The 16,960-nt window shown below is 34.3% G+C and overlaps 1 protein-coding gene across 4 annotated transcripts in view; it reads left to right on the plus strand.

The window, feature by feature from the left end:
• Positions 1 to 16,960, plus strand: part of LOC132700815 (neurotrimin) — a 314,147-nt gene that overhangs the window by 185,050 nt on the left and 112,137 nt on the right. The gene's annotated exons all lie outside the window — the stretch shown is intronic.

Genomic DNA, 16,960 nt, shown 5'->3' on the forward strand with positions numbered 1-16,960 from the left:
TTGTTTTCACGAAGCACTGCCAATTCTTTTTCCATCGCATTCTTCCACTTTTTACTATCTGTACTGGTTATGGCTTCTTCGAAGGTCATAGGTTCTTCTGTTTCGGTGTAGAAGGTCACATCATAGTCTCTCATCCAATCTGGTCTTCTAACTTTTCTCTTTTCCAACTGTTCATTCTCTTTTCCTTCTTCTTCATTCTCTTTGTCTATTTCAAATTCTGATTCTTGTATAGGTTTATCTTCACTGTTTATGTCTGTGTCCAAATCTAACAAAACTACGTTAACTTCATTTTTCTTCTCTTTTCGGTCAGCATCCTCACTATCCGGTATAAACACTACATCTCTGTGGATTTCTACTTCCCCTCTTTGTGGAAATAAAATTCGATACCCTTTAGTTGTCTGTCCATATCCTACCAAAATTCCAAGTTTGCTCTTTGAATCCAATTTCTTTCATTTGTTTTTAATTATGTGCACCCCTACTTTGGAACCAAATTCTTGAAACATATTCATGTCACAATTTTTGTCCAACCAAAGCTCATAAGGTGTTTTATTCGGAATGGAACTACAACCAAAGCTCATAAGGTGTTTTATTCGAAATGGAACTACATCCAATTCTATTTAACACAAAAACTGAAGTGTTAATAGCTTCTGCCCACAGATTTTTGCCCAAACGTTTGCTATGCAATAACGTTCTAGCGGCTTCTACAAGGGTTCGCATTTCTCTCTCTGCTCGGCCGTTTTGCTGTGGAGTATATTCACACGACCTTTCATGAAGCATTCCTTTATTGTTTAACAATTTTTTCACTTCTAAATTCATGAATTCCAAACCGTTATCTGTTCGGAACTTCTTAACTTTGTTCTCTGTTTGTGTTTCTACCATATTCAAATAATTCTTGATGTTCTCTGCTGCTTCTGACTTATTCTTTAAGAAATACACATATCTATAATTGGAAAAATCATCCTTCAGCATCTTGCCTCTCCCAGTGATGGTACTTCAATAGGCCCTTCCAAATCAGCATGTACAAGTTCTCCTATTTTTTTAGCTCGTGACTCACTATGTGAAAATGACAGCCTGTGCTGCTTTCCTGCCAAACATTCTTGACAAAATGGGTTGGCAACATCCTTGTATTTTATTTCATTCCTTATCAATACCTTCTTTACTTGATCAAAATTGACATGGGCTAGTTTACGATGCCAGTTTGTCAGACTTTCTGTTATATTGCATAGTGACATACTCTCTGGAGGTTTAAACTTTATTTGATATAGTCGTCCTTTTCTCTGAGCAACTGCCCTCACGTGTCCGTTTTTATCTCGGAACTCGCTCTCTTGTTTATTAGACTGCATCATTAGACCTTTATCTAGAGCTGTACTCAATGAAAATAAATTTACCTCAAGGTCAGGTACAAACAAAACGTCACATAAATTCGTTTTTATCCAGTCATGACCGTTCCATGCTTGAACTTCTACTTTTCCAATTCCTTGTACAGAACCGTTCCCAATTTTTACATGTCTTCTTTCTTGGAGTTCTCGCATTTCTAGAAAACTGTCCTTATCAAAACACATATGTTCTGTGGCTCCGCTATCTAGCCACCAGTCACATCCACCATTTGATTCGCTTGTGTAACATTTGCTTTTGCATTTTTTTCTTCACTTTCTGCATTACCACCTTCTTCCTTCTTCCTTTTTCTTCTTATTTTTGTTAAACCAACAGTCTTTAATTAAGTCTCCCTCTTTTCTGCAGCAGTGACATATTTTCTTGGTCTTTTCTGGACAATTCTTCTTTATATGACCCTTTTTATTGCACTGAAAACATACTATATCTTTCCGTTGTTGTTGAAACTTGTTTGACTTAAATGTTTTTGTGACTAAAGCTGTCCCTGAACTACTAGGTTTGTCTCTTTCTTCTTCTACTAACAATCTTGACATCAGTTCTGACAAAGTTTGTTTGTCTTCTGGCATGGATTCCCACGCTGAAACAAAGTACTTTAATCTTTCGGGTAGAGACATAAGTATCTTTGTGATTGCCATTTTATCGCTTATTTCTTCTCCTTGCAGTTTCAGATTTCCTTGAATTTCTTCAATTTTCGGTATCAACCCAGCTATGCCTCCTTCGCCATACTCCAAGCCAAAAACTTCTGCTGCAATAAATGTACACTTATCTGAGATCTATTTAAGGGGCTTTTCTTCCTGTGTATGTCTTGAGCCTTTGCATCTTTCATAATCCATTCTGTAACTTTCTTATCCGTTTCGTCGCCAGGCGGTTTTACAGCAGCCTTGTTAACAACTTCAAACAGTCCCTTGGATTTTAAACACACCATTGTTTGAAATTTCCAAAGTGTCCAATTTTCTCCATTCAACTTCACCACTTGCAATCCTTCTGCCATCACTATTCTTTGTTACGTTCGTTTTTATGTCAAACTCTTTAACTTTCCCAAATAACTTGGTATAGCTTTTTTTCTTTCGACTACGTTTTTTTTAAACGTATATTTTAACTTTCACGACTCCCGAATTCTTATACACACAGCATGTCTGGGCCCATAACCTGTTGTAGGAAATGGTCAGTTCGGGATATTCAAACAAGTCCGAAACTCAACAATATATTGACACTACAAAACGCAACATGAAAAAGATGAATATCAAAAGTACAAAGTAACCAGGCCTCTCTTATTTTAACATAACCTTCTTCCTGACTAGACCCTAGTCTACATTCGTTCCTCGGACCATAGATGTAGGATATATTTTATTGGTTCGTTTTACGATTACCAACAGTTTAGCTTGTTGAATAATATTTGCACTATCCGGTCATTTCTAAAAATCATGTCCACCAGATCTAATTTCTACAAATGTTAAATTATACAAAAATATTTCTAATAAATAACTGTGCAAAATACTTGTCAAAAATGAACCTTGTATAGATATCATAACAACGAAATATGTATGATCTATTTTCATCCCATATCCATAAGAACTAACTCACTGGAAACTGTCACTTAAACATAATTCCAAGTCTCATTATGTAAAATAGTTTCTAATTCTTCATCCTTCTAACCCGTAACTAAAATCAGAAATTGTACCTTTGAAACAAACTTCGTATTATTATTCTCTTACGGTATACTGCTTTTGCCTTCAAAGGTTTCTCTTCCACGCGCGGCATCATTAATATGAAAATTATTTACTCTGGATACACGTTGCCTGGGATACAGGGATGCGGAAAAAAAACAGGCAACTATACCAATTATTAAACTTTGCATTGAAGACGACATATGTGGATGTATTAAAGTAGTATAGGGTTAGTTAGTTAGGCTGCAAAAAATTATAGGCAGGCTCGATTTGCAAATGTATTTGAATGTAGTCTCGATAAGCGGCTTTCAAAATGTCCAGGAAAGAATGTTTTTCTCTCCAAATAGCAAAATGGGTTTCTGACTTTTTAAGGAGAATGAACTGCGAAATAAAGGTGAAACGCAAAAGACTTGCTTTTCAACAACTTTATTTAACGCTTGTCATTAATGATTTTTCGAATAATCTCTTCAAAGGGGGGGTGATTTTTGGAAATTTTGCCTTTTTGTATACCTTTTTTAGCTTAGTTATGCGTAAATTTATCGAACTGGTCTAGACAGCGTTTTACGTAAGTTCCAGTGACGTAGTTGGTTTTCTTCTAAAACTCACAAATTTTGATGTATGCACAAAAGTTGTGCTTTATTGTGCTCTATTACGCCCTATAAACAGAAATGGAAATAATAATTATTATGACTGTTTGACAACAGGTATAATACTAACAATAAAAATTGTATCAAAATTGATATTAAAAATATAGGCTTTCATTTTGAAATATTCATTTGTTATATATTTTTAAAAAGCTCATAATGAGCCTAATAAAATTGCGTTCCATTAAAGAAACAAAGGGTTAGTTTGTATAATAGAAATTGTGAGTTTCAGAAGAATACTGACTATGTCACTGGATCCTACGGAAAAACATCCTATCTAAACCAGTTTTCACCTTTTCGATAAGTTAATGGAAAACCAAACCACAAAAGATGTCTATGACATTGCTGTTTATCTATTTACGCCACCTTTCACTTCATGAAAAAATAACCTTGGGTTACCAAAGAAGCAGAACCTTATAGGTACACATTTTCTGGATTTCTCCTGCATCGGGGGTTGACTCTGTCTCGCTGACTTTTCGACACACGCTGCTAGTTTCTTCAGAGCGCTGGTTGAAACTGATTTGATGCTTGTTTCGCAAAAACACCTTAAATACCTGCCGAGTAGGGTCTAATTGAAGGGGGAGGACCTTTAATGATGACAGATGAACGGATGGCTGAATCCAATAGTATAAACCTGTGTGGTGATTTATATTTTCGGGGTGTTTGATTATTTCCACTATTTCCCCGATATTTTCTTTGCCTGCGGAACAGGTCTAAAAATTTCAACCCGATTAAAAGGTACCAGAGATCAGTCAGATGTTGATAAATAACTACATCGGCGGTTGGTGAACACCGTCACGAAACGAAGCAGAACACCACAATTTATTCGATAAGATCAAAATCTAGCATCTAGCCCATTCTTCTATTCGAGAGTCAGATCAAATAATCAAACCCCAAATAATATAAACCGCAACATAAAATCAAGTGCAGAGAGCGCTCTGAATAAGCTAGCAGCATGTTTGGTGAAACGTCAGCGAAAGAGAGTCAACACCCAAAGCAGGAGAAATCCAGAAGGCTCTGAAAATTATAAGTTACCCAACCCGCGGAAGTTTCTTAGAAAAATTAACCCAGTGAAACCATAAAAAATGTACACACAAATTAGATAAATGAAATCTATATATGAATTTAAATAAAAATTAAACGACATTGCATTATTTTTATTATTCAGAGTAGGGTTAATAATAAATATTATTCTTATTATTATTATCATTAACATGTTGTAATAGTTCAATTTGCATAAATAGCAAAATATTTTCAAAAATGACACCTATAAAACCTTATGTCACACTTTCCCAGAGGCACTAAATAAATAAAAGAAAATCGACCCGAGACGTCGAGACACACCCCAGGGACGATAGTTTTTTTTTGTTTTCCGAGCTTTTCTCGGTGACAACATTTTGGGTTTGCGCCTTGGAAACCTAAAGCAAAAAACATTGTTTTGAGAATTGCTTGTCGGTAATAAAATGCAAACAGATCGTTTTTTACGTTGTTTTTACTTTTGAGAAGAATTTATCGCCGTGCGTCTGTGAAAACGGTTAGAATCTCCATAAAAAAAATATTTTGAAAAGTTCGATGTACAAATCAGGTACAAATCTACAGATTTAAACTAGAGGGAAGAAGAAAATTGGAAACTGAGTAAATAATAGTAACTTAGTAATTTCAAGTTACAAATACAATTTATTAAGACATACTGTTACGGGCTACAGGGTCGTAAGCGAAAAATACAAAGTGCTGTCTCTCGGAAAGTAGCCGAAACAAGACAGGGAAATTTCTTTTTTAAACCTAAAATTTTTTCAAGTAATTTTTAGTACCTATGAAAATAATGTAGGAAGTTTTAATGTTTTTAAAATTAAGAGCCGTAATTCCTAAAAAACTAAACCGATTTCAAGAAACTTGGTTCTCGGATCGGCTGGAAATTCGTCTTATTAAAAAAAAAGAAAAGGAAGTTCGTAAACGGAGAACCGGGAATGATTAGTTTTCAAGCTGCCTTAAGCCTTAATATTTTTTGCTCGATTTTGTTGAAATTTGACATTGATTTGGGCTAACTTTGCTATAACCAGAAAAAAATTAAGAAGTCCAGTGCCGTCGTGGGAGGTATCTTAAAAAATGCTATTGTCAAAGAAATGACTATTTCGCAATTTTTGTTATTTACTTAAATAAGCCAACCACAACTTCTCTGACTCTTAAGTTGTTTTTGCATCTTGTCTACTTTTCAAGCAAAAATAAAAATCCGGAAAATTGACAATAGTATATTATGCAACAAGTGCGGTAAACGGCATTTGACTAATGAGTGGCAAAAAGTTTACCGAACGTGTTGCATACTATACTTTTTCTACGACCGTTAATTTTTGGGTACATTTTCGCAAAAAAACACTAATACATTCACTGACATGGCCGTCAGAATTAACAAATGTCAAAATTCAAGGCGTGGGAAATATCTCAGAAAACATCCGATCGTTTCTAAACCCGTGCGGTAAAATCCCGGAAACGTCCGAAGTGACTCGGATCCGTGGGAAACGCAACTGACACTTTCCGCCCGCTAGATCGGTGTGTAATTAGATATTTTACAGACTGTAGTAGAAAATAGTATTTTATGCGGTAACACTCTTTCTGTATGTGACTAATTAGAAGGTGAATTGATGTCTCAATCTTGATAGATGTCAGAGAAAAATCATTTTTTGATTTAATTTGCCTCAACCTTAATTTAAGCTTAATCTTATTTTTTATGAATCTACGAATGTAAGTCGCTACATTCGCACAACTTTTAACAATTGTTCTGGAATTTCTAAGTCTATTTTACTCTTATCTTCAAATATTTATTAATTCTTATCTACTTACAACCTCTCAGGATCCTCACCACAATTTATTCTCAAGCAAACTTTTCGCCAATATACGTTGATATTTTCGATCCTCATCTGATACTAAGACTTGTCTATACATCTCTGAAGTGTCTGCAGTCATCACATAAAGTTTTTCTCTAAACCTTAACAATATTCCAGTTGTCGTTTTCATGCTTGCGTCAAATATAATGCGACATCTTGTAGTCTTACTGTTTTGTTTGAATAATGCATGATGGGTCAAAAATAGCCACCCGTATGTTGCACAATCTGGGACCTATCAGTTATCTCCGCAATCTGATTCATGTGATTTAACTCTGTTTATTCATTCATAAATACGACTCCAGCGATAAAAATCTATTATATGCAGAATCTCCAAGCGTATTAATCGATATTTTGAAAGATATTTTACTACAAACCTTCCGTCACGCGTTGTTTGCTTGTACCAAGATTCACAAAACTCTTTCGATTCAGATGGTAGGTACTGTGTCCCTTTTTGTAAAACCCTTCTATAGTCCAAAATTTTGTGATTAGCCGTTCTAGCTGGTCTTCCTTCTTGTTGTTCGTTGCATAATTGCCTTAATAATAGTTGCAAGAAAAGTTTTGAGACAATTGTCCTGCAGCACAATATAACTTTGCCGCTATATATATGCAAACAGACTATTCTGCAACGTAGGCAAACTATAACCTAAGCTTTCTCTAACCGGGCATAACACTGACCAAAACATCGTAGAACAAGTGTTAAACTTGGGATCCGCTAACTCAATATTTTTTGGCAAAATCAATTGATTTTTGTCAAAACTCATTAGCATCAAATTTCCTGTAATTTTTGGCAAAACTAAACACCCTATCCTTGTCCTGTATTATTGTGACGTCAACACTTTCATTTATATTTCCAAGCTCTGTGCTGCGCCCTTAACCACATGATCTATTTTAAAGAGGGTCAGATTCAACTTTCTGCAAAGCCTTTCCGTAATAAAATTAGCTTGACTTCCACTATCTAACAAACAAAGGCAAATAACTATTTTACCCTCACTTACTACTTTAATCATATCAGTTGATAACAAGACCTGGGAAATACCAGAAGACGACGCAACTACACATGTATTTACACATTGCGCTAGGTTTTTCACTAAATTTGTGAAGCAACGAGAACACCTGGGAAATCTGCACTTCCAATAGGGATGTGTACCCTTTAAGCAACTGAAACACTCGCTTTTTTTACACCCTCTATCTTCTCATTCAAACTAATGCCCTTAAATTTTTCACACAAGTCAATTGCATGCCTCTCGTTGTTACACCAAGTACATTTTTTCTCACTGTCATTCACAGTACCAGCAAAACTACCTTTCTTTCTAAAATTATTTTGTTATTTGCCCTTATCACTATCAGATTTTGTGACCTGATTTTTTTCTAAAATTTCACACCTATTTTTTAGCAATTTTTTTAGATATTTTAAAGTAGGCAAATCTCCTTCATACCTATTTGATTCCTAGAAAATTAAATTTGTTGTAATTAGTCGGAGTCATTTCTAAAGAGGTTGCTTTGATTTAACATCTGGAGCGTCCTTTAAGTGCAAAAAATACTGCATTCCCCGTCAAATCTAGGCACGTCAATTGGCTGTAACTTGACTGAATCTAGCAACATTGCTGCCGGTGCAAGAGGATTAGAATGGGAACGACTAGAAGAATTTGCGCAGAGATAAAAATGGTTTTTTTTTGCTGCAAAAATAGTCTTAACTCTCCAATAATTTTAGGAAAATCATCACCACAAATTATTTTTTAGCCTTTTCACCTATTCTCACCAATATAAAGCAGTCACTACAAATGTTGTTGTATGCCTATTACGTTGAAATTCTCGGAATACGTTCCCCGACGATAAATATAATCCGATTACAAGTATTTTTCATTCATCCGGCTCGAAGGACCAATGAAATATATTATAAATTGGTTTATTTTCGACTGTTACAGAGGATCGTACATCGTCACGTGAAACTACGCGTAGCTCTCCTGACCGTCTTTATTTCCCACCCTTCGTCGAAACTCCTTTTTGTCTTTGCCACCCTTTGCCGCTGCACACAGTGTTGTCGATATGACGCACCACAAATGTTATTAAATTAAAACTAATTCGTAAACAATTCCAATATTTTGATTTTATAATACCTTTGACATTTGCCATTGTAAAGCTTAGAAGATTTTATTGAATTTAGAAAAGGATGCTTTAGACGCAGCGCCTTTTTTTGTTCATTGTGAGAGTATGTGGTTTCAATTGAAAATTCAATATCTGTATTAAAAATACTTTCGTATGCAGTTTTCGTTTTAAAAGTTTTAAAATTAAAATCCTATTACGCTGTAAATATCGAATCTAAAATATAATTTTTTCCAAATTGAGAACAAGGAAAAAGGAACGCCAACATTCTTTCCAAGAATTATGGAAATATTTCCTTGATAATAAGCTTTAGGAAGCCTCGGCGGAATTCAAACTTTCAAATTAATAGAAAAGTTTACAAAGCATTAGAGCGTTTCGAATTCGAGTCGGTTAAGTATCTCTACAAAAACAAAATAAAACCCAAATGCACTTAAGGAAATGGGGCTGTGTTGCTGGTATTAAGTCTATTAAAAACATTTTGTTTCATAATTTAATTTGCGGTTAATATTTAAAGCGACAACAATTTTCTTCGCATTGTTCGTATTTGGAGCGTTTTCTACAAATGTAGCGACTAAATACTAAGAATGCCGATAGCTGCCGGTAGGGGAAAATGGCCGTTAATGAAAAAATTTAGAAAAGCCATGCGTACATTAGTTTCTAAAGGTAAATTGCAAGAACCGAAAAATCATGTCTCATCCGAGAATGAAACGACCTATTTTTTAAATTTGCATCGTGTATGCAATAGTAAACAAACAAGAAGACGCTTCTCGGATTCTTGGTTAAAAAAGGGACCCATTGTTTTTCTATCGTGCTCCTGCGGACCACTATGGAACTTTCGCAAAATCACTGTAATTGTATGCATAAAATTCAAAATTATGGCAAACTTTTCTAAATATAAAAATTTCTATTAGGAATAATATTTGTATTCAAATTTTTATTCAAATATCTCGCCCACCCTGTATAATAGACAAAAACAGTAATCAGAAAATTGTAGCTCTCGATCCAGTTTAGGGTATTGTTTAAATCACATTATCCCATCTTTTGGCGTTTTTTATTTACGACCAAGGATTTGCCCAGAAAAACGTCATTTTTTAAGATTTGTTGGAATTTTTGGCCAAAAACAGCACACCCTGCATATAATTCAAAAAATGTTCGAATTAGAGATTATAGCCCTGAATCTCCCAGGTTTCCTAGTCCATTAATTTTTCCAACAGAGTAAATGGTTTTCGAGAAAAAATTGTTTTTCTGAAACTATGCACTACGCCGAATAGTGAATGACGTCATCGCGACTGGACTGAACATGAGGAATAGCAATTTTCATGTCAATTTTTTCAAATATCTCGAGCAGCGTACGTAATAGACAAAAACCGTAAGTACAAAAATTGTAGCTCTTGGTGCGGCCTATAACAGAGTTTGAATCAATTAGCCATATTTTCTACATATTTTGATTTACGACAAATAATTTACTATCGAAAAGAACAATTTTCAGGGTCTTATAGATTTTTGTATATAATTGAAAAACCCTGTCAATGATCGAAAAAATGATTGAAATGAAACTTATAGTACCGTATCTTCCGCGTCTTCTGGTAAAGGAATTTTGCCGGATTAAGAGTTGTCTAGAAAATGATTTTTTTCTCTAAACCAATATGACCAAAAAAAAATCAAAAATTTTTAAAAAATACTTTTCGATATTAAATGTTTAGTTTAGGTAGGTAGGTAGGTATATTAAATGTAGGTGTGGACTTCTACTTCTCTGCCAAATCTGAAGTCGGTCGCGGCAAATTTGGGGCACCTATTAGGTTTTTTAATATTGCGCGGAATATCGCAATCACCCTATGCAATAGGTAAAAGCGTTAAATACAAAACTTTTAGATGACTGAAGAAACTGACGTCTGCAGCGCAGTATTTAAATTATAGAAAATTTTCAATAATGGGGGGACCCATTTTCAGTTCTTTTGCATATGAGGTGCACCCTGTACATTATTAAAAAATTGTTAAGGATAAAATTTTATGGAGCGGAATCTTCTGCGTCTTGTTGTTCAACATTTTTTTTTCAGTTACATTAACGGGTTTCGCTAAATGAGTGTTTTTTTAGACCATTGCTAACGCGATATTTTAATTTTTTAAAATACTTCCCGACCCAAAAGCCTCTCGATTTCAGTAGGTTCCGTTTGAGCAGCAACCTTTATGTGTGTTCCAAATTTGAAGTCGATAGCCTCAATTTTCGACAACGTGTCATAGTTTATAGCAATCTCCAAAAAAACAGTCGAAAATTAAAAAAGACGGACGCCGAAGTTTGACCGCGGCCATTTTTACATATCTTATAGATCCCGTGGAGTTAAAAAAGAGCAAAATTTGAAGGGTCTAGTTCAAACGGTTCGAAAGTTTTCGTCGAAAAATCCAGGAACAGAGAAAGGAAAAACGGAAAACGGAGAACAGAAAGACAAAAAACTGTAGTTGAACTGAGGTTCAACTCCAGTTTTACAGGTTTTTACAGGTTACTTGATGAAAAAAATTTATCAAAATACATAAGAACTAAAAGTTCAGATTTTCACGAAATGATATATTTTGACATGACAATTGTTTCGACAACACCGTGTCTTTATCAAAAAAAAAAAAAGATAAAGACACGGTGTTGTCGAATCAATTGTCATGTCAAAATATATAATTTCGTGAAAATCTGAACTTTCAGTTCTTATGTATTTTGAAAAAACTGGAGTTTAGTGATCTGCGCGTATACCTTTCTAAAGTAACCAGCTTTGCAAGTAAAATTTTAACTAAATTCAAGAATGTATGGGATTTTCGACACAATTAGAAAATAAAAAGGGGTGATAGTTTTTTAATAATCGTTTTTTTTATTGTTTGTAAATTTAAAACGTGATGTTGGGCGATTTCAATGTGTTACTTTTTACTTCCCTTTAATAAGATTGTTTAGGGTTTTCGTCATTTTAGTCAACAAAAATTGCAAGCGCTTTATCGGGACTCATTTTCTTCTTGAAACTTTTCTTTAAGTTTGTTACTCTATTAGATGAAGACTGGGAAACGTATTGCGCTGCACCCTTTTGACCGCTCGCATGAATACTCAGTCTGGTGGCAAAGGCCAATACTTGCTTTGCCGACCCTGTATGGTGTGTCTCGTGAGTTAACTTATCGAATTCCAAACACCGACTTTTCAGAGATAACTTTTATTTTTGAAATTACATTTAATTACTTGGATGTTTTACTCGTCGTGTCGCGACTCTGACTGACTGTAAAAACGCCATTACATAAGGTAAAACATATAAAAAGCTGAGCCGCTGAGTCGGCGGAATCTGTTAGGGTCTCGTTGGTAACTCATAACTATTGACTGGCGCTCTCCCAAATAGTAAGGTGTTGTAAACGGCATTTGAGTCACGAGTTTATTTGGCACGAGCGGAGCGGAGCGAGTGTTTAATAAACGAGTTGCTTAAAAGGTTTACCAAACGTATTGCATACTATAATTTTTCTAGGACCGTTAGTTTTTGGGTACTTTATTGCAAAACAACACGAATACATTCACCGATATGACCAACAGAATTGATAAACGGCAAAATTCAAGCCGTGGGGTAAAATGTCTGAAAACATCCGATTGCTCCCAAAACCCGTGAGGGAATATCCCGGAAATGTTCGAAGCGACACTTCCCGTACGCTAGATCGGTGTATAATTAGGTGTTTTACAGACAGGAATAGAAAAATCGGTTTACCGTGCCTTTTGAACAAGTTCTTTGTTGTTACTTTGTGTTTGAATGTTTATTAAGTGGAGGATTAATTAAACAAGAAGTTTTAAAAGAAACCTGCCTCCTTCCAAAAACCCCAATATCCTCGAAAAATAACGTAGTTTTTTATAAACTAACCAAAACTAATAAGATTCTATAACTGCGCGTGTACTAACTATTTTAGGAGCGTTCAACGAAGAAATTTCATTTAGTATTACAAACCGTCTATTGTATTGTAATATAATTTGACATAGGCCAACTTTTCAATTTGGTTTATTTTTTCCCAGATTGTAAAAACTAACGTATATGCGCCGTATGCATGGCACGTCACATACATAACGCTAGTGCGACAAAATTTAAAACCAGTTTCACACCTACCTCTAATATAAATTAATTAAATAAACCAGTAAATTCTTCGCATACCCAGCCCAACCATATATGGTTTACATACACCTATCCCATATGGATATCTTGCTGAACTTTTTTTCACGTTTTAGCAAACTGCAAATCAATGAAGTAGTAGTATTATAGCTAGTAGTTATGTCGGGTGTCCAAACTAGGGTAATTAAAAGAAATATATTGAATAAGTCAATAAAAAATGTTGGAAATTATTTTCGCGTTCTGTAAAATCTTCTGATTCCAACTATAGCTAGTGACTACTGTGTTAAAGTTGACATAAATTGAAATGGTTTTTGCTGTGAAAGAAAAGTGATATTCAAATCTCAGCATTTTTAGTCTAATCTAAATTATGAATACTATGTGCACACAGGATAGTCCGGAAGCCGTGGATCTTTTTTCAAAATAATAAGCAACAAGATAATTCTTTTGTAGTGGCCTTGTTTTAATTTTAATTGCTATATCAGATAGCTAACAAAATGGGCAGGTATCCAATAATATCAATTTAGTTATCATGCAAACATTATCAGCAACAGTTTAGTTTTCAGCTAAATCTTGAGAAAATTAAATATGTAATTTGGAAAAAAAAGTTGTATCAATTAATTATTTATAAAAAGCAATAAACTGTGCTGATCAATTTTGCTTGGCCACTAAATTGACATGATTTGACATCGGCTCATTTTATTAGCTACCTGATATAGTAATTTTCGTAGATGCAAGAGTTGGAGTCTTGATAAAATGAATCCACTCCCAAAGAATTATCTTGTTGCTTTTCATTTTGAAAAAATATCTAGGGCCCCCAAAACTGACAAACAAGTGAGAAAGTAAAATAGTCTTTTGTTGTGGAACCCTCTGTTTCTTAAAATACGGTTTGCAAGATATCAACCACCGATGTCTAAATTACTACGTCCTCTAATTAACTAATTATTTTTTTCCAGTCCCCAGCACAAAATATCCAATTTTCAACGGATGAAGCGTGCGAAAAATCTCCCTTTAAGAGGTCGACCACTTCGTTACCCACGGTCACGAGCCACTTCGGAAATTTCCTATACTTTAGTCACGGGTTTGGGAGCGATCCGATGTTTGAGGTCGATTTAAGACACCGATGGTATTTTGATGTTTGTCGATTTAAACGGTCACACCCCCCGTTGCTCCGCTCGTAGCAAATCAAACTCATGACTAAAATGACGTTTATCGAACTCTTTGCATAATATACTATTTCTAACGAGATCAAGTTTGTTGGATAGACATTTAGGAGTTATAGCTGTTAATTTAAAAAAAAAAAAAAACTTGAAATGAAAGGAGACAAAATTTGGTAATATTGCAAGGGCTAAAAGCAAGAAATATATTTTAAGACCGTGCATTCATAAAATAAAAGTATGGCGTTTTTATTTAGAACAAATTCTTGAAAACTAAAAACCTAATGAGATAATTATACGTACTAGGTATAGAAACGGCAGGTGAAAAACAGCGATATTAAAAAAGAAAACGTAATTTTTTAAATAAAACGCCGTGTATTATAAAAACCAAGCCCAAAAATGAAAAATAAAACTCAACACGTTCACGCGCGTCATTAAATTGTGGAAATTTCTTTCCGACTCATCCTATAAATTACTATAGTCAACTTAAATGTTGCAGGAGAATGAAAATAGTATATAATGTAACAACTTTTCATATCGAATTTTGCGAATTTCGTTTGGCACGACCGAATGCAGTCGAACGAGTACTTATTAAACTTAAACTTCATTGTTTGATGAAGTTTATTAATGTGTTGCATATTACACTTTTTCTGCAAACAACACGAATACACTTCCTGAAATGATCGTCAGAATTGACGAATATTAAAATACAAAGTCTACGCTCTCAAACCTGTGACTAAAATATAGGAAACATCAGAAGTGGCTTGGGACCGTGGACATCTTACAGGTACACTCTCTACCACCTTTGATCCGTGCACACAGACTTGAAAAAATAACTTACTGCCAAAAAATGAAAGCCACTGTTATCGAATTCCCGGTAACAAGCGACTTTGGTAAATCATTTTGTACTTTAGCCGTTTTGCGGGTTTTTATTCACAAAAGCGATACTTTAACATGTTCCATGCAATATTCTAAATTATGCGGGAGACCTTCCTAATTAAGAGGGCCGCCATTGCTGACCCTTTAATTCGCGAAATGTTTGCCTATTTTGTCGCATTATGCAAACAGGCCCAGCCTAGAACGCTCAGTGACCGTTTCTGTTTAGCAATAGTGTGGAGCAATCACGAAATCTATTAGTTCGCCATTGTTAACAGATGTACAGCCAGAGATAATGATCTCTTTTGGATAATTGTACTCGGCTATTCCGTTGTGAGGACACTTATTAGCTTGATATACGCAAATTTCGGACGGATGTTGACGTTCGAAAATGGAATACCGTTATTGTCCGATTGCACACGAGATATTAAAAGGAAATTGCGAGATACGTATACAGTTTTTGAACAATAAGTGTTTTTAGTTTCTTAAAATAATTATATTAATACATGTAAATGAAACATTAGACGTTACTCGTTGTAATAGCTATTTGCGAAATTAGTTGGGAAAAGAACTATTTTCCGAGCGAATTGTGAAGTATAAAAAATAGTGTTTTCCAATGGTTTCACACAATATTTTTAATATGATTTTATCTAACCTAAAATTTTTAAAACTAAGTATATTTCCAAATGTTCACTGTCTCATAGTCTTAAATTTAGGATATAATTCTAATAATATTAAGCGGTTTAAGTTTCTCTCAAAAACGCAAAACAGACATTGTGGTGCATTGGTAATTGGTAGTATGAATATTCATCATCCAATATATGTACAGACTGGGCCAAGTTCATTTTCCACTTTTTGCATGTATATCGAAAAATCATGTTTCGAGCTCGACTTTTGAGAATAGTTAAAGCAGGAAAAGCCAATCTTGATACGTCAACTCGCTTTTGTATTTTTAATATTTTCAAATATTTTAAAGGGGAATTATTTTTTGTATTTTTCAGGTGTCTCCCAATTGAAATACAAGGGTCTAATAAGAATTAGTTTTGGCTTGATTTATTTTTGTTCCTCATGATGTCCCTTTAAAATGAGCAGATGTCACATTTAAGATCAAGTAAAGCTGTGTGCTGAAATTTCTTCTAAAATAAAATTTTGTAAAAGTGAGTATTGAAAAAAATTAAAAGGTTTTCTCTATAGGTATTTATAGAAATATTCACAAAGTGTCATTGGAAAAATCTGCTTTTTTCAGCACGATAGTGCGTCAACGCACAACATCCATGAAATTGGTGCTTTATTAAATGCACTTTGAAATGAAATATAGATTCAATTTATTGACCACCCAAATCACCCCATCGAACTCCCTACGATTATTTCTTTGCAGGAATATTAATCGAGGAATTATTGTCCTCAAAAAAACTTAGAAGAACTGATAACTGCTCTTCGCCAAGACTGCAGGTCCATCATACTATAACTAAATGCAGCCAAGAATATAAACAAATATTCTGTTTAATTTGTTCTTGTATTTTGAATTTTGTGAATATCTTTTTAGTTTTAAAATAAGGAAATAATTATGTGAGTCACTTGTTCTCTCACTTTTCAACTATTGTGATATTATTTATATTTTTTCTATTGATGGTGACTCTAAACGCCATATTCAAGGTTTACGGAATGCTTATGTACATTTTATCATTGATCTCCGAAAATATGACCATATATCTCTGCTGCATATCGTAAACTTATTGGCTTGCAATGGAATAAAGAAGAGTTCTAGATTTTAACATATTTTTCACGAGAATTTTGCATAATCTCCATTTATCGACTATGCTAAAAGATCGACCTAGAAGTACCATCCATTCTGTATACGTAAGGTATAGAAACAAACTAACGATGCCACATCATAAGACTGCCTTCTTTCAGAGATCCTTTACATTCAAAGCAATTCGTTTCCACAATTCTCTATCACACGAATTTTACATTTTAAAAAATATACAAAGATCATCTTCTAGAAATACAATTTTCTTAAAACTTGTTGCTGTCTTGTTTTTTTTTCCTCCGATTTTACAGGTATTTTCCATAGTTTCCGTAATAAATTAATATAAATTTGTATGTATATTTTAATAAATAGTGTGC

The sequence above is a fragment of the Cylas formicarius genome, unplaced genomic scaffold (genome assembly GCF_029955315.1).
Source record: "Cylas formicarius isolate icCylForm1 unplaced genomic scaffold, icCylForm1.1 PGA_scaffold_10__41_contigs__length_53128322, whole genome shotgun sequence".
Taxonomy (NCBI): Eukaryota; Metazoa; Arthropoda; class Insecta; order Coleoptera; family Brentidae; genus Cylas; species Cylas formicarius.